Genomic DNA, 19,198 nt, shown 5'->3' with positions numbered 1-19,198 from the left:
CCCAATGAATATTCAGGATTGATTTTCTTTAAGATGGACTGGTTTGATCCCCTTGGTGTTTAAGGGACTCTCAAGAGTCTTCAACAGTACCATGATTTGACAGTATCAATTCTTCATCACTCAGCCTTCTTTATGGTCCACTCTCTTATCTGTACATGACTACTGGTAAAACCATAGCTTTGACTATATGGGCCTTTGTCGGCAAACTGATGTCTCTGCTTTTAATATGCTGTCTAGGTTGGTCATAGCTTTCCTTGCAAGGAACAAGCTTCTTTTAATTTCATGGCTACAGTCACCATGCACAGTGATTTCGGAGCCCAACAAAATAAAATCTGTCATGCCATAATCTTAGTTTTTTAATGTTGTGTTTTTAGCCAGCTTTTTCACTCTCCTCTTTCACCCTCACCAAAGAGTCTTTAATTCTCTTCATTTTCTGCCACTAGAGTGGTATCATCTGCATATGTGAGGTTGTTGATATTTCTTCTGGCAATCTTGAACCTAGGTTATGATAAGCAAGGTAACAATATACAGCCTTGTACTCTTTTCACAGTTTTGCCCAGTCAGTTGTTCTGGGTTTGGTTCTAACTGTTGCTTCTTGACCTGCATACAGGTTTCTCAGGAGACAGGTAAGGTAGTCTGGTACTTCAATCTCTAAGAATTTTCTGCTCTTTGTTGTGATCCATACAAAGGTTTTAGTGTAGTCAGTGAAGCAGAAGTGGATGTTTTTCTGGAACTCTCTTGCTTTCTCCATGCATCAACAAATGTTGGCTATTTGATCTCTGGTTCCTTTGCCTGTTCTAAACTCAGTTTGTACATCTGGAAGTTCTTGGTTTACATGCTGCTGAACAATAGCTTGAAGGATTTTGAGCATAACCTTGCTGGTGTGTGAAACGAGCACAATTGTATGGTAGTTTGAACATTCTGTGTCATTGCCTTTCTTTGGGACTGGAATGAAAACTGATCTTTTCCAATTGTGGCCACTGTCTCGTTTTCCAAATTCGCTGGCTTATTGAATGCAGTACTTTAACAGCATCATCTTTTAGGATTTTAAATAGCTCCGCTGGAATTCCGTCACCTCCACTCGCTATCTTTGTTTGCAGTAATGTTTCCTAAAACCCACCTGACTTCACACTCCAGGATATCTGGCCCTAGGAGAGTGACCACACCATCATGATTATCTTGGTCATTAAGACTTTTTTGTGTAGTTCTGTGTATTCTTGCCATCTCTTCTTAATCTCTTCTTCCTCTGTTAGGTCCTTATTGTTTTCTGTCCTTTATTGTTCCCATCTTTGCATGAAATTTTCCCTTGATAGCTCCAGTTTTCTTGTAGAGATCTCTAGTCTTTCTCACTCTATTGTTTTTCCTTTTTTTTTTTTTTGACTTATTTATTGTTTATTTAAGAAGGCCTTCTTTTCTCTTCTTTATATTTGCTGGAACTCTGCATTCAGTTGGATATATCTTTCTTTTTGCCCCTTGCTTTTCACTTTTCTTCTTTCCTAAGCTATTTGTAAAGCCTCTTCAGGCAATCACTTTGCCTTTTTGCATTTCTTTTTCTTTGGGAAGGTTTTGGTCAGTTCCTCCCATATAATGTTATGAATCTCTTTCCATAGTTCTTCAGGTACTCTGTCTACCAGATCCAATCCTTGAATCTCTTTGTTTCCTTTACTATATAATCATAAGGAATTTGGATTAGGTTATACCTGAATAGTTTAGTGGTTTTCCCTACTTTCTCCAATTTAAGTCTGAATTTGGCAATAAGGAATTCATGATCTGAGCCACAGTCAGCTCCTGTCTTGTTTTTGCTGACTATATAAAGCGTCTCCATCTTTGGCTGCAATGAATATAATCAATCTGATTTCAATATTGACCATCTGGTGATGTCCAGGTGTAAAGTCTTCTCTTGTGTTGCTGGAAGAGGGTGTTTGCTATGACCAGTGCATTCTCTTGGCAAAACTCTCTTAGACTTTGCCCTGCTTCATTCTGTACACCAAAGCCAAACTTGCCTGTTACTCCAGGTATCTCCTGGCTTCCCACTTTTGCATTCCATTCCCCAGTGATGAAGAAGACATCTTTTTTGATGTTAGTTCTAGAAACTGTTGTAGGTCTTCACAGAGCTGTTCAATTTCAGCTTCTTCAGAGTCAGTATTTGGGGCATAGAGTTGGATAACTGGATGTTGAATGGTTTGCTTTGGAAAGGAGACAAGATCATTCTGTTATTTTGGGGGTTACATACAAGTACTGCATTTTGGACTCTTTTGTTGGCTATGAGGGCTAATCCATTTCTTTTAAGAGATCCTTCACAGTAGTAGATGTAATGGTCATCCTAATTAAATATGCCCATTCTCATCCATTTTAGTTCACTGATTACTAATATGTCACGGAGAAGGCAATGGCAACCCACTCCAGTACTCTTGCCTGGAAAATCCTATGGACAGAGGAGCCTGGTAGGCTGCAGTCCATGGGGTCACTAGGAGTCGGACACGACTGAGCGACTTCACTTTCACTTTTCACTTTCATGCATTGAAGAAGGAAATGGAAACCCACTCCAGTGTTCTTGCCTGGAGAATCCCAGGGACGGGGAAGCCTGGTGGGCTGCCACCTATGGGGTTGCACAGAGTTGGACATGACTGAAGCGACTTAGCAGCAGCAGCAGCGAGATGTCAATATTCAATCTTGCCATCTCCTGCTTGACCACATCCAATTTACCTTGATTCATGGACCTAATATTCCAGAAATAGCAGGAAAGGGGAGAAAATGGAGGGAATGGCAGGAAAGGGGGAAAACAAAGATACCTCAAAAGGCAAAGACCAAATCCCTTACATATAACTTTGTCCTTATACTATGACATTTTGAAGAAATTATAACTAGTGTATAAGCTTAGACTTTTGGTAAATGATTGCCTATATTTTTTATCTTTCTATTTAAAATGTATCCTGTAATTAACCTCCTCAAAACTTCTTCTAAGAATGCCAAGAACACATATATTAGTTGTCTCAATATTAAACGAAGCTTTCCAAACGTTATTTTGAGTCCTTAGGGGCCATGTATGTGTGCATGCCAAGTCACTTCAGTTGTGTCTGACTCTGCAACCCTAGGATCATAGCCTGCCAGACTCCTCTGTCTGTGGGATTCTTCAGGCAAGAATACTGGAGTGAGTTGCCATGCCCTCCTCTAGTGGTACTTCCTGTCCCAGAGATCAAGCCTGCTGCTCTTACATCTCCTGCACTGGCAGGCAAGTTCTTTATGCCAATACCACCTGGAAGCCCCTTAAAGGCTATACCCTAAAAATAATAGCCCCAAATTTATCATCTGTCATTATTTGATAAATCTGCCTTTCAAAATGTTGGTAGTCGGAATTAAGTGATAAATAATGTTCAAATTAAAATGCTTAAAGTAAATAATTATTTGTTTTCTGCTAGCTGAGTTTTAACTTTTTCCTTTCTTTAAAAAAATAACCCCTGGATAAGTTCAAGTTACTTTGGGGCTATAAGAGCAAGACACAGGCTAAGCAATTTAATAAAAGCAATGCAAAAGAAAACAAAAAGAGAGTGAGTCAACTGTCTTTATTAAAAAAAAATGAGGGTTCAGGATGGGGAACACGGGTATACCTGGGGCGGATTCATTTTGATATTTGGCAAAACTAATACAATATTGTAAAGTTTAAAAATAAAATAAAATTAAAAAAATAAACAAACAAAAAAAAAAATAAAAAGAAAAAAACTGCAATCTTGCCTAGTGAAAAAAAGACTTAAATTCTTTAAAACAATCAGGGGATAAACCTCCCCCTTCTCTGGTAAAAGACTTAGTATTAAATATCATTGCTTTTTTCTTTTTTTTCTTCAAAAACTTTATTCCAATTTTAGGGCTTAAAAAAGTGTATGTTAAAATTTCAAAAGATAATTGAAAAGCATCAAAACTTATTATGCAGTTGAACAAGTAGGCAGAGCACCAAAATAATGTGTCTTTCCTTGAAGATGGTATTTAAACTCAGTAAATTGTTCATTGTTTTATCTTAAATTTATTTTACAGATGATCATACTGTTATTTGAAGTGCTGAGAAACATTCTCAGGCCTACAAAATTATTACAAGCTGCAACCATTTTTTTGTAGTCAGCTTTTATTTTTTTGTATTCAACTTTTTTTTTTTTTTTGTATTCAGCTCAGTTCAGTTCAGTTGCTCAGTCGTGTCCAACTCTTTGCGACCCCATGAATCACAGCACACCAGGCCTACCTGTCCATCACCAACTCCCGGAGTTCATTCAGACTCACGTCCATCGAGTCAGTGATGCCATCCAGCCATCTCATCCTCTGTCGTCCCCTTCTCCTCCTGCCCCCAATCCCTCCCAGCATCAGAGTCTTTTCCGATGAGTCAACTCTTCGCATGAGGTGGCCAAAGTCCTGGAGTTTCAGCTTTAGCATCATTCCTTCCAAAGAAATCCCAGGGCTGATCTCCTTCAGAATGGACTGGTTGGATCTCCTTACAGCCCAAGGGAATCTCAAGAGTCTTCTCCAACACCGCAGTTTCAAAAGCATCAATTCTTCGGTGCTCAGCCTTCTTCACAGTCCAACTCTCACATCCATAAATGACCACAGGAAAAACCATAGCCTTGACTAGAGAGTCCTTTGTTGGCAAAGTAATGTCTCTGTTTTTGAATATGCTATCTAGGTTGGTCATAACTTTCCTTTCAAGGAGTAAGCATCTTTTAATTTCATGGCTGCAGTCACCATCTGCAGTGATTTTGGAGCCCCCCAAAATAAATTCTGACACTGTTTCCACAGTTTCCCCATCTATTTCCCATGAAGTGATGGGACCAGATGCCATGATCTTCGTTTTCTGAATGTTGAGCTTTAAGCCAACTTTTTCACTCTCCACTTTCACTTTCATCAAGGGGCTTTTTAATTCCTCCTCACTTTCTGCCATAAGGGTGGTGTCATCTGCATATCCGAGGTTATTGATATTTCTCCTGGCAATCTTGTTCCAGCTTGTGTTTCTTCCAGCCCAGCATTTCTCATGATGTACTCTGCATATAAGTTAAATAAACAGGGTGACAATATACAGCCTTGATGTGCTCCTTTTCCTATTTGGAACCAGTCTGTTGTTCCATGTCCAGTTCTAACTGTTGCTTCCTGACCTACTTACAGATTTCTTAAGAGGCAGGTCAGGTGGTCTGGTATTCCCATCTCTTGAAGAAATTTCCACAGTTTATTGTGATCCACACAGTCAAAGGCTTTGGCATAGTCAATAAAGCAAAAATAGGTGGTTTTTTTTGAACTCTCTTGCTTTTTCCATGATCCAGCAGATGTTGGCAATTAATCTCTGGTTCCTCTGCCTTTTTTAAAACCAGCTTGAACATCAGGAAGTTCACTGTTCACATATTGCTGAAGCCTGGCTTGGAGAATTTTGAGCATTACTTTACTAGCATGTGAGATGAGTGCAATTGTGTGGTAGTTTGAGCATTCTTTGGCATTGCCTTTCTTTGGGAGTGGAATGAAAACTGAACTTTTCCAGTCCTGTGGCCACTGCTGAGTTTTCCAAATTTGCTGGCATATTGAGTGCAACACTTTCACAGCATCATCTTTCAGGATTTGAAAGAGCTCAACTGGAATTCCATCTCCTCCAGTAGCTTTGTTTGTAGTGATGCTTTCTAAGGCCCACTTGACTTCACATTCCAGGATGTCTGGCTCTAGATGAGTGATCACACCGTCGTGATTATCTGGGTTGTGAAGATCCTTTCTGTACTTTTCTTCTGTGTGTTCTTGCCACCTCTTCTTAATATCTTCTGCTTCTGTTAGGCCCATACCATTTCTGTCCTTTATCGAGCCCATCTTTGCATGAAATGTTCCCTTGGTATCTCTAATTTTCTTTAAGAGATCTCTAGTCTTTCCCATTCTGTTGTTTTCCTCTATTTTTTGCATTGATCGCTGAGGAAGGCTTTCTTATCTCTTCTTTCTATTCTTTGGAACTCTGCATTCAGGTGCTTATATCTTTCCTTTTCTCATTTGCTTTTTGCTTCTCTTCTTTCACAGCTATTTGTAAAGCCTCCCCGGACAGCCATTTTGCTTTTTTGCATTTCTTTTCCATGGGGATGGTCTTGATCCCTGTCTCCTGTACAATGTCACAAACCTCATTCCATAGTTCATCAGGCACTCTATCTATCAGATCTAGGCCCTTAAATCTATTTCTCACTTCCACTGTATAATCATAAGGGATTTGATTTAGGTCATACCTGAATGGTCTAGTGGTTTTCCCTACTTTCTTCAATTTAAGAAATTTCAATTCAGTTCAAGAAACACTTCGAGTAATAGGCAAATTTGGCCTTGGAATACAGAATGAAGCAAGACAAAGACTAATAGAGTTTTGCCAAGAAAATGCACTGGTCATAACAAACACCCTCTTCCAACAACACAAGAGAAGACTCTACACATTGACATCACCATATGGTCAACACTGAAATAAGATTGATTATATTCTTTGCAGCAAAAGATGGAGAAGCTCTATACAGTCAACAAAAACAAGACCAGGAGCTGACTCTGGCTCAGATCATGAACTCCTTATTTTTTTGTATTAAGTCTATTTAATTGTAGAACTTATATAATAACAATTTCATACTGTCTTTTTGAATGTGATTCAACAGCATGTACTTAGAACTGCAGTAGCAGGCATAGAAAAGAAGAAATGGATGAGTGCAAATGGCATAAAAATGGACTAGTCAACATCTATTATTAATTGAGTTGAAGGGAGCATTAGATGATATGTCCATGAAAATTTCAAAATTTTCCAAATTGGGTAAATAGAAGAAAAGTAGTGACTAATGACAGAAGTAGTGAAATCTGAAAGAAAATTTGTGAAAAAATAATTATGAGTTTGTTTTCACTTATATTGAGTTTAGAATGACAGTGGTTCTCCAGGTCACAACAGATGGCCCTTCAACTGAAGATACAGTGCAGCTTATTTGTGGGTTTTCTCTATAAATTAAGGCTATGATATTTAATGAGCTATCTGATAATATGCTGTGTTTTCACAGAGAGTATCTACAGTTAGAGGAGGATAGCAGAAGTGAATAAAACTTTCAGTCATTCCGTATCTGTCCTCACCTGCTAACACAGCCAGTTTTTCCTTTTGCTGGCACTTTGTCCTCTTTACCATGAAACTTCAGTACCTTTTATGAAAAGGAAACTTTCTTCAAAACCAGTAACTTCATCCCTGACTTCTACTTGAATATAGTTATATAAATCATCATATGTTTCCCCCCAAATCACTGGATAACTGTCATCTTCAACCTTTGTGTTATAAAGAACTGCCATTCATCTGCTACCCTTACATTAAAAGCAGCTCTTGGGTTAAATTTTCTCATCCCATCTTTTACGTCTTTGTTAGTTCAAATTTTTCTGTAATGTAGATTTGGTGCATGTTTCATCAGAGAGTATCCAATTTTAGTAAATTCATTTAGTGTGAAAAGGTTACTATTTTATACTCAGTCATCTATGAAATGTAATTATTCTGGCTATGTACCCCACCAAAAGCAAAATTGCCAGTTAGTGTGATAAACCATGGTATGATCTTAGAACAGAGAAGATAAAATCAAATGAAGCCTATTTTCACAGAAACATCTCAAGGACAACTTTTGATGTCTCAGTGCATACAACCTCAGTCATCTGTATTGATTTTCTCCTTTAACTGATTTATTCAATCATCTGTATTTTGAAATAGTATCTAATGTATACTATCCTGTAAATAATCATTTTCTGGTTAAAAAAACAATAACATGATGCTCATGACTTTCTCTGTGGTGTAAGCATAGGGAATATGAAGATGCAATACATTGCAACTCTATAAAGTGGATTTGTGACTTCTCTGTGAAATGATGTGCTTTGTGAAGCACTTCTCTGGAGTGATGTTATGGATGGAAACACACACACACACACACACACACACACACACACACACACATATATATATACACAATTGTGTGATGCTGACCTAAAACCTACAATTCTGGCATCCACACATTAGTTTTATGATTATTTTCATCACTTGGAGTATAACTAGAGGAAACTAATATATACCATGTTTATTTTTCCTGAGCATCAATTGTCAGAATTTGCTTTGGATTCTGCAAGGACTCCTAAGGAAAGACCTCCTAGCAGATGCCCAAGAGCATATCTTGGTTAACTTATGATCACAGTCCCATCTGATGAAAATAGAAAATCTTATATCAAAATCTATATTAAAATACTGAGTTCTAAAATAGGTTCTCACAGAGGAAAAAAGAAATGAATTTTATTAGCTAATTCCTTTTTATCTCCTGTAACTCACTGTTCAATGTTCATCCTCTGGATGCTAACACCCATACAATTTTAAGCCACATCATTCAGCCATTTTTGGTAGCTTCTAGGAGAGCTAGAATCCACTTGACAACAGTAGTGGCTTCTACAACACAAGTCATGACAACAGAGCAGTCAGCGAGAAGGGAAAAACCAGTAGCACCCTGCCTACCCTGAGCTCACTCTTATGTAACCTGCGCAGTCTAGCAGTGCATTCGTGTACATACCAAGCATATCTTTTAGAATTTCATGTTTCACAAGTGACCAGGAAGTCTGTGGAATTTTGTTAAGAGGTGGGTGGTATACAGCATGAGATCAGGCAGTATTGAGTTTTTCCATGATTATGGGAGTAGCTGTCATACTGTGTTCTACAAGCAAGGCAAGCACTGCAGCAAGGCTGGCACTTCATGACAGTGATGTTGAAACTCTGTTTCTCCAAAGAAATAGAAATCTTCTCATTGTCATCTATAAGAGTGTGGTTAATATCGTGTTCCTGTGCTCAGTTGTTTCAGTTGTATTTAACTGTTTGTGACGCCATAGACCATAGCCCTACAGACCCCTCTGACCATGGAATTTTCCTGGTAAGAATACTGGAGTGGGTTGCCATGCCTTCCTCCAGGGGATCTTCCTGAACCAAGGATTGAAACTGCATCTCCGGCATTGCAGGTGGATTCTTTAATACTGAACCAGGGATATCAGCAAAAAATTAGAACTCTTTGGCCAATTGATGTACTTAGTTGCTCAGTCATGTCCAGCTCTTTTGGACCTCATGGACTGTAGCCCACCAGGCTCCTCTGTCCATGGGGATTTTCCAAGGAATAATACTGGAGTGGATTGCCATGCTCTTCTCCAGGGAATCTTCCCAACTCAGGGATCAAACCCAGGTCTCCCACATTGCAGGTGGATTCTTTACTATCTGAGCCATCAAGGGAGTCCAAGTGAATCTAAAGAAGTGTACACATTGAGTTCAACTTTGGTAATATGAAGGGTGAATGGGAAGACTTGCACAAAACTTGTGTGAAAAGAGAGTCAAAATTTAGGAAATCACCTCACACATATATATTTTGTAGGTAAGACTTCACTTAATGTGGACAGGTGACTGGAAAGGGAAAGAAAATTTCCTATAATTTCTTTGTTTGAACAACTACATAACATAAATTGCTGAGACCAAGACGGTGGGAAATATGAACAACTTTTCTTAAGCAAAATGTGTTTGAGATTCTTGTGGTATTTATAGTGGAATAATAAGGACAAAAGTGGAGTGGTATTTTGAAGTGAAATTTAACAAAGAAGTGTTTTATATCATATTGTATTTGTTTTGCTAAAGGCTATGGAGTTACAATATAAATAGTCTGAATGCTGTTGGGAAGTTGAGTAATGAGCTCTGAGAAGAGAGGCAGTAAGGCATGACTCCAGGCTCACTTCTAAAGAAAGCTTGAGTCTGAAAGCCAGATTTAGGCTTTATTGGTCATGTGCACAGTATTCTTGCCTGGCAAATCCCATGGACAGAGCAGCCTGGTAGGCTGCAGTCCATGGGGTCGCAAAGGTCAGACACGACTGAGCGACTTCACTTTCACTTTCCACTTTCATGCATTGGAGAAGGAAATGGAAACCCACTCCAGTGTTCTTGCCTGGAGAATCCCAGGGACAGTGGAGCCTGGTGGGCTGCCGTCTATGGGGTTGCACAGAGTCGGACACGACTGAAGCAACTTAGCAGAAGCAGCAGCAGCACATAAATAAGTAGCTTAACTTGTCTAAGCTCCAAGGGAAAGCCAGATTTAAGACAGAACAAAAGGAGTGTATTCTGGTAAGAGATTGAAGATGTAAATGATTTTATTGATGACAGAGGGCGGGTGTACTTCAGGAGCAGATAAAGGTGTGGATTAAGATCAAAAAAGATGAATATGAGCCATTTTGGATTTTAAGAGATGAAAAACAGTCTAGAAAACCTGCCTAGGGGTATAAACAAATATAGGACCTGTCATTTAAAAAAATAGGGTAAACATCATAATGAGATTAATGATGATGGCTTCAAGGCATAGTGTCAGTGAGGTTGTGTGTGTCCTGGTAATAAAGGGGATTGATGAGGCTATTGCCTTGAGCTTTCCAAAATCAGTGGCACTCCCTGTTTCAATCTCTTTGACTTAAAGCTCATAATTTGGATCCACTATGTAATAATCTATATTTTTTCATTGGTGGTTTTGATCACTTAGGGACTTGGGGTAAGTTTTTGCTGTTTTTCTTACTCCTCCCGCATGACTTTTTTTTTTGGGGGGGTATGAAAGTTTATTACTATTGTGCTTTCATCATCAAAACTTATGATCTTGGTCTTTCCTTCCTACCTTTGTATAAGCCTAAAAGAGAGCCTTTGGCTACTTCAACAGTCTTAAAGGGGACTCTAGGAATGTTACCAAGAGCATGGCCATTGTGACCAAATCCAGCAACCAAAGCTTCATCTTTCCTCAATAAAATTCAAACAACCATCATTGGGTACAAAGCCTGTGATTTTTTTTTTTTTTTTGCCATTCTTAACTGAAGCCTGATACACTTTTTGGTGGCAGAATTTGGCTCTTTGACTTCAACCCCTACTTTTTAAGCACAATTTCTTTGGTATGAGAAGTGCCTCCAAAATGTTGTCCTTCAGGGCTGTGCCAAAATGGGCTTTCTAGAGCTGTTTATCATGCCATTTGTGGTCTCCCTGGTAGCTATGGACTTCCCTGGCAGTATGACTGGCAGTATGACCGCATGACATTTGTGCATCCTGCTGGCACCATGGGCCTGAGTGAAAGAGAGAAACAACAGAGGAGGGACCACAAGCCACCACCCCCTCTTGATTTTTTAAGGTGACTTTACTATGGGAGAGATATATATATATACACACGTATATATTTGATGGTATAATGATAAATGCAGTGTTGTTTTATTAACATCTTGGCCAGCTCCTGGTGGCTCTTCAAGTTGGAGTTTTATACTGAACTGTGTGACTTGGGCCCAACTGAATGTCTTGCTGCTGCTGCTGCTGCTGCTAAGTCGCTTCAGTCGTGTCTGACTCTGTGTGACCCCATGGATGGCAGCCTACCAGGCTTCTCCGTCCCTGGGATTCTCCAGGCAAGAACACTGGAGTGGGTTGCCATTTCCTTCTCCAATGCATGAAAGTGGAAAGTGAAAATGAAGTCGCTCAGTCATGTCCGACTCTTAGCGACCCCATGGACTGCAGCCTACCAGGCTCCTCCATCCATGGGATTTTCCAGGCAAGAGTACTGGAGTGGGGTGCCATTGCCTTCTCTGACTGAATGTCTTTGTCAACAGCAGAAACATGAAGAACAGAGAACATCTGTGTTCTAATCTGCAAGCACTGTAACCCCACCTAACACTAAACATAAACTAATGGAGGTTTAGGGTTCCAAAAAATGAGGAGCTTGGGAGGGGTATGAGCTGACAGTTTGAGTTGTAGGCAGGAGTGTTCCCTATGAATGGGAAGAAACAGAAATGTTGAGAGAATGGAATGAAAGTTGCAACACCCCTATATCATCCATTCTTGTGGTTTCAGCAAGCATTGATATATTAACATCATCAAATCTAGATATCCAATGCTGCATTACTCTGAGATTAAAATCACTATATGCAAGTATCCACAAGGACACTGTCATGTAGGTGTATAAAGGGGCTTTCATACTGTGTCCAAAATGCAATATACCATCTTTCTACCAAGCTGGTATTCCTCCAATCATAACCATTTCATCAAATGACAGCACTAATCAACTATTTCTTCAAGCCACAAGCGAACAATCTACCTCTCCCTCCAAATCACCACATATGAACAATTACAAAAGCTTCAGGTGACATTTCATGGGTATATTGTGATTCTTTTTTTGCACTAATTTCCAATTTTACTTCTACTATTAATCCATTCTTCACAGAATTCTAATTGATATATCCCTTATTTTTTTATTACTTATATTCATTTTATTTAACTGCTGATTCCATTTTTCACCTAGTTGTGAAGGTAATTTTCTTAAAACACCCAATCTAAGTTCACCATTTCTGTTTTTCAGTTCCCTCATTGACTTTTGATTGTTTTTATAATCAATTACAAAAGCATTATTATTGCTTAGATAACCTTTCATTGTTTGACTTCTGCTTACATTTCCTCAATCATAAATTATTTATTCAGTCAACTAAGAATTGTGTACCCATTATATGTCAGAGACTATATTAAGTCTTTTGGACACATAGTGAAAAATACAGACAAAAGATTTCTGCTGTTTTATCAGTTCAGTTCAGTTCAGTCGCTCAGTCGTGTCTGACTCTTTGTGACCCCATGGACTGCAGCATGCCAGGCTTCCCTGTCCATCACCAACACCTGGAGCTTGCTCAAACTCATGTCCATTGAGTTGGTGATGCCATCCAACCATCTCATTCTCTGTCATCCCCTTCTCCTCCTGCTTTCAATCTTTCCTAGCATAAGGGTCTTTTCCAATGAGTCAGTTTTTCACATCAGGTGGCCAAAGTATTGGAGTTTCAGCTTCAGCATCAGTCCTTCCAATGAACATTCAGGACTGATTTCCTTTAGGATTGACGGGTTTGATGTCCTTCCAGTCCAAGGGACTCTCAAGAGTTCTTCTCCAATACCACAGTTCAAAAGCATCACTTCTTTGGTGCTCAGCTTTCGTTATAGTCCAACTCTCACATCCATACATGACTACTGAAAAAACCAAAGCTTTGACTAGAGAGATGGATTTTTGTTGGCAAAGTAATGTCTCTGCTTTTTGATATGCTGTCTAGATTCGTCATAGTTTTTCTTCCAAGGAGCAAGCATCTTTTAATTTCATGGCTGCAGTCACCATCTGTAGTGATTTTGGAGCCCAAGAAAATAAAGTCTGTCACTGTTTCCATTGTTTCCCCATCTATTTGCCATGAAGTGATGGGATCGCTGGCCATCATCTTCATTTTTTGAATGTCAAGTTTTAAACGAACTTTTTCACTCTCCTCTTTCACTTTCATCAAGAGGCTCTTTAGTTCTCCTTCTCTTTCTGCCATATGGGTGGTGTCATCTGAACATCTGAGGCTATGGCTATTTCTCCCGGCAATCTTGCTTCACAATTTAACTACCAAATAAGTGCTTCCAAATTTGTCTTTTATATGTCTACTCTGAAAACAAGTGATATGACTTAATATAAATAGTCCCGTCTTCGTATTCAATAAAACATTTTTTAAAAATCAAGAAAAAAGTATGTAATTATAAATTTCAAAATAATCTTTATTCACATTTAAAATATCTTTTTGCTTTCTCAATTCTTCTTTAACCCTATTGTTTACTTCACATTAATTTTTGGGAAATAGAAGTTATAGTAAGGGAAATTAAATAAAGGTTGTCAGTTCAACTAAGCAATTGGCTACTGAGATAATTGTCCATGTTATATACCTCTCTATCTTCTTCTAGAAATACATAATTAATGATTTAATTAATGTGATAAAAATACCTAGCTTCATAAAATGAATGTTATAAGATGAAAACCATTATGTCCCTCCCTAAACTGCAATAATACATTAAAGCAAGCTTCTTATCAGTATTATGATTTAAATACACACAAAAAATGGAGTCACCATTTTCTGAAACTATAGATTATTTTGAGCTTTGCAGCAATGATTTTTTGCCAATGTATTCATTATAGCTTTGATGAAATGAATATCCTACTTTGGAGACATCCTGCAAGGCTTCAAAATACCTTTATATCTTTCTGCAATTAAGTTGATAGTGTAAAACACAATTTATGGCATGAAATGAATGTAAAGCAGAATTTTAGTTGTTGGTCATACTGATCTGATTTTAGTACTGCCTTATACATCACTGCTTGATTTTGAAAAGCTGAGTGAATTAAAATATTTTCATTAATAATTAGTATTTTGAGTTAAATATTTAATTTTATGTGAGACAGGATTATATTGATTATCTCTTTATCTTGTGCTGCATCCTTGTATCCTTCTACTTTACATTTTCAGGAGATCAGTAAATAAGCTCTTAAATCCCTTAACAACTTCAGGTTATGATATACAATTTAAGTTTATTTCTCACTGGTCAAAAATATAATTAAATGTGTGTCTGAGTCTCCTTTTGATATTAAATTGTATATTCCATTTTTAGTTAACTGCATGTTTTTATGTCAAGTTAAGTACATGAACTGTGGTGTTGGAGAAGACTCCTGAGAGTCCCTTGGACTGCAGAGAGATCCAACCAATCCATCCTAAAGGAGATCAGTCCTGGGTGTTCTTTGGAAGGACTGATGCTAAAGCTGAAACTCCAGTACTTTGGCCACCTCATGCGAAGAGTTGACTCATTGGAAAAGACTCTGATGCTGGGAGGGATTGGGGGCAGGAGGAGAAGGGGACGACAGAGGATGAGATGGCTGGATGGCATCACCAACGCTATGGACATGAGTTTGAGTGAACTCCGGGAGCTGGTGATGGACAGGGAGGCCTGGCATGCTGCGATTCATGGGGTCACAAAGAGTTGGACATGACTGAGCGACTGAACTGAACTGAATTGAACTATATGACTTTTAGAATAAAATTAGATTATAGCACTTGTGGTCAAGCACCCAAAATATGCTAGATTAATTATTTTTTATTATTTCCTTTGAACTCTGCTTCAAAATCATGTAATTGATACAAAGAGATCAATAATAGGTACTATTTTTAATTGCATTATGTTGGGTAATAGATGAAAGTCAAGAGGTGAGCAAGCTAAAATATTCCTTAAGTATAGTAAAAACTACTCTGTACTCTTACGTTGGTGCAAATATAATTGTGGTTTTGGACTGTGAATTTTAAAACATAACTAGACTCAAACAGATCTTTATTAATCATAATAGGAACTATTACAGTCAACACATTTTTGCCAGTGAGAAATACATTTGTTTATTCCTGTAACATGAAAAGTTAAGCTTCAAATTCAATGAACTCTTGGAAAGCACTTTCTGCATCCTGCTTTCCAGTAGAATGAGAAACTACACTTCAAAATGATGGGCTTTTTTTTTTTTTTAGTCAGCTCATGAGGCACCCACTTATTGAGTTTTTTCACTTTTCCAAGTTGCTTCAAATGCTGAAAACCCATAGAATGGTCGAGATTCAGTTCTTCAGCAACTTTTCATGTAGCTGTAAGAGGATCAGCTTCAGTGATGGCTCTTAATTGGCTATTGTCAAATTTCTATGGCCAGTCACTGTGGTTCTCATTTTCAAGGCTTTTGTCTCCTTTGCAAAACTTCTTGAGCCACCACTGCACTGTCCATTTGTTGGCAATTTCTGAGTCAAATGCCTTGTTGATGTAAGCTGTCTCTGGTACATTATGACTCATTTTGAACTCAAATAAGAAAATTGCTTGAATTTCCTTTTTGTCTAACATCATTTCCATAGTCTAAAAAAATATAAAATAAACAGCAAGTAATAAGACATTAGAAAAAAAAATAAAAAACATGAAGCGAGAACTGCACATTAAAAGGATGTATAACGTAACCACACTTATTAAGAATGTATTCAAATATCAAATTGTAAATTTCAACAATATAAAAAATGCAGTTACTTTCACACCAACCTAATAACTACCCTGTATTAGTAAATAACAAAATAAATTTACCTTATGTCATTTATAGTAAGTGACATATATAATATACATACATTTGCAAAACTAGTATGACTTCTTCCAAGTTATATATACCAAGAAAATGGCAATTTTACCTGAACATTTTTTTGCAATATAAAGGTATGAACTTCTGATTGTTAATGTTGTTAGCCTTTAAAAAATAATTGTGAAATTTACATAACAATGATGATTGTTTACCATTTTTTCTGTGTTGCATTTCACTTATCATTTTGGCAAAACATTCTTGGTTTCTGCCTCTCTTTTTGATTGCTAAGTTTCTCAAGTTATGTGTGCTATTCCATATCTATCCAGTCATTCTTTTTGCTTGAGTTGTCCAGAATCATTTTTGTTTCTCTGTAAGCCAAGATCTATAACTAAAATATAAATGTAAATATACTTTTTCTTATGCATTATAATTAAAAGCACACATATGGACATAACTCTAAAGCCCAGATTACAAGCTCAAAAATTTTATTTCATGTAATATCTATAAGAATGCTATGTGTGCATGCATGCTCAGTTGCTTCAGTCATGTCAGAATCTGTGCGACCCTATGGACTGTAGCCCACCAGGCTCTTTGTCCATGTTATTCCTGGGGCAGTTATACTGAAGTGAGTTGTTATGCCCTCTTCCAGGGAATCTTCTGATCCAGGGATTGAGCCAGCATTTCTTGTGTTGCATGCATTGCAGGCAAATTCATCACTGCTGAGCCACCAGGGAAGCCCCAAGAATGCTATACTGGATACTGGTTCTAAAATAGAGCTGCAACAGATTCTGTGAGGCTTCTGCTTTGGGTATTTCATGATTGCCGTTCAGCTCCAAACTCAACAAACCATATTCTGCCTTGTGATGCTTGGGCTGGGAATATAGAAAACCCATTTCTTCTTTAACAGTGGTCCCCCTATCAGTCTTTGCCCAAAGGCCGTTAGGGAGAGACCGCTAACTGAGGGAAGAAGAAGGGACTGCTGATTTGCTTCCTGTGGTCCACCTGTGCACTTTCTGTTTCTGTCTGTGTTACCTCACTAGTGCTTCTTCAGCCCAGCAGAGGGAGTTTCCTCCTAGAGAAGCAGCTGACTTTAGTTTTCAGTTATTTCATCACTTTCAGATTATCTCTCTGCAACCCTTGTCCCCTTCTAAGATTCCAGAACCAGCTGGCCATCACTCTCCACCTCAATTTAAATTGGCTGCACCAATTTACATTCCTACCAACAGGGAATGAGGGTTTCCTTTCCTCCACATTCCTATCCTCCACATCCATTTCCTCCTGAGAAATCTGTATGCAGATCAGGAAGCAAAAGTTTGAACTGGACATGGAACAACAGACTGGTTCCAAATCAGAAAAGAAGTACATCAAGGCTGTATATTGTCACCCTGCTTATTTAACTTATATGCAAGAGTACATCATGAGAAATGCTGGGCTGGAAGAAGCACAAGCTGGAATCAAGATTGCAGGGAGAAATATCAGTAACCACAGATATGCAGATGACACCACCCTTAAGGCAGAAAGTGAAGAGGAACAAAAGAGCCACTTGATGAACATGAAAGAGGAAAGTGAAAAAGTTGGCTTAAAAGTCAACATTCAGAAAACTAAGATCATGGCATCTGGTCCCATCACTTCATGGCAAATAGGTAGGGAAGCAACGAAAACAGTGACAGACTTTATATTGGGGGACTCCAAAATCGCTGCAGATGGTGACTGCAGCCATGAAATTAAATAATGCTTGCTCCTTGGGAGGAAAGTTATGACCAACCTAGGCAGCATATTAAAAAACAGAGACATTACTTTGCCGACAAAGGTCTGTCTAGTCAAAGCTATGGTTTTTCCAGTAGTCATGTATGGATGTGAGAGCTGGACTATAAAGAAATCTGGGTGCCGAAGAATTGTTGCTTCTGAAGTGTGGTGTTGGATAAGACTCTTGAGAGTCTCTTGGACTGCAAGGAGATCCCACCAGTCCATCCTAAAGGAAATCAGTCCTGAATGTTTATTGGAAGGACTGGTGCTGAAGCTGAAGCTCCAATACTTTGGCCACCTGATGTGAAGAACTGACTCACTGGAAAAGGCCTTGACGCTGGGAAAGATCGAAGGTTGGATGGCATCACAGACTCAATGGACATGAGTTTGAGTAAACTCCAGGAGTTAGTAATAGACAGGGATGTCTGGTATGCTGCAGTCCATTGGGTTGCAAAGACTCAGACATGACTGAGTGACTGAACTGAACTGAATATACCTGGTAACATGTTATTTCTTTTGGTGACAGCCAGTCTGATAGAGGGCTTCCCAGGTGGTTCTAGAGGTAAAGATCATGCCTGCCAATGAAGGAGACTTAAGAGATGTGGGTTCAATCCCTTGGTAGGGAAGATCCTCTGGAGAAGGAAATGGCAACCCACTCTGATATTCTTACCAGGAGAATTCCATGAGCAGAGGAGCCTGGCAGGCTGCATTCCATGGGGCTGCAAGCAGTCAGACATGACTGAGCAATTAACACTTTCATTCTGACAGATGTAAAGTGGTATCTCATTGTTGTTTTTGATTTGCATTTTCCTGATGATTAGTGTTGTTGAGCATTTTTTCACTTGCCTGTTGGTCATCTGTGTCTTCTTTGGAAAAATGTCTATGCAGGTCCTTTGCAGAGTTTTATTCAGATTGTTTGGGTTTTTCATATTGAATTGTGTGGGGTTTTTACATATTTTGTTGCTGCTTTGTTGTTTAGTTACTAAATACATATTTGTACATTTTGTTGCTGCTTTGTTGTTTAGTTACTAAGATGTGTCTGACTCTTTGTGACCTCATGGAATGTGGCCTGCCAGGCTCCTCTCCCCATGGATTTTCCCAGGCAAGAATCCTGGACTGGGTTGCCTTTTCCTTCTCCATTGAATTTTTCAACCCAGGAAACAAACCAGCGTCCCCTGGTGGAAGACAGAGTCTTTACCACAGAGCTACCAGAAAAGCCATAATTCATATATTAACCCTTTATTGGGTAAATCATTTGCAAATAGCTTCTACCACTCAGTAGACTGCCTTTTGGTTTATTGATAATTTTCCTCACTGTGCAAAAGCCTTTTAGTTTGATGTTTCCCTACTTGTTAATTTTTGTGGCCCTTGACTTAGGAAAGTGCGTTAGGAGACACATCCAACAAAAGAAAAATATTGCTAAGATGGATGTCAAAGAGCATACTGCCCATGTTTTCTTCCAGGAGTTTTATAGTTTCAGGTCTTACATTTAAGGCTTTCAT

General features: G+C 38.6%; 1 pseudogene; it reads right to left on the bottom strand.

Moving 5' to 3' along the window:
• Positions 1-10,360: 10,360 nt before the first annotated feature.
• On the bottom strand, positions 10,361-11,077 carry LOC107131505 (small ribosomal subunit protein uS12-like; annotated as a pseudogene).
• Between the last annotated feature and the right edge of the window lie 8,121 nt (positions 11,078-19,198).

The sequence above is a fragment of the Bos taurus genome, chromosome 2, assembly GCF_002263795.3.
Source record: "Bos taurus isolate L1 Dominette 01449 registration number 42190680 breed Hereford chromosome 2, ARS-UCD2.0, whole genome shotgun sequence".
In the NCBI taxonomy this organism is placed as follows: Eukaryota; Metazoa; Chordata; class Mammalia; order Artiodactyla; family Bovidae; genus Bos; species Bos taurus.
This window is presented reverse-complemented; position numbering and strand designations above follow the sequence as displayed.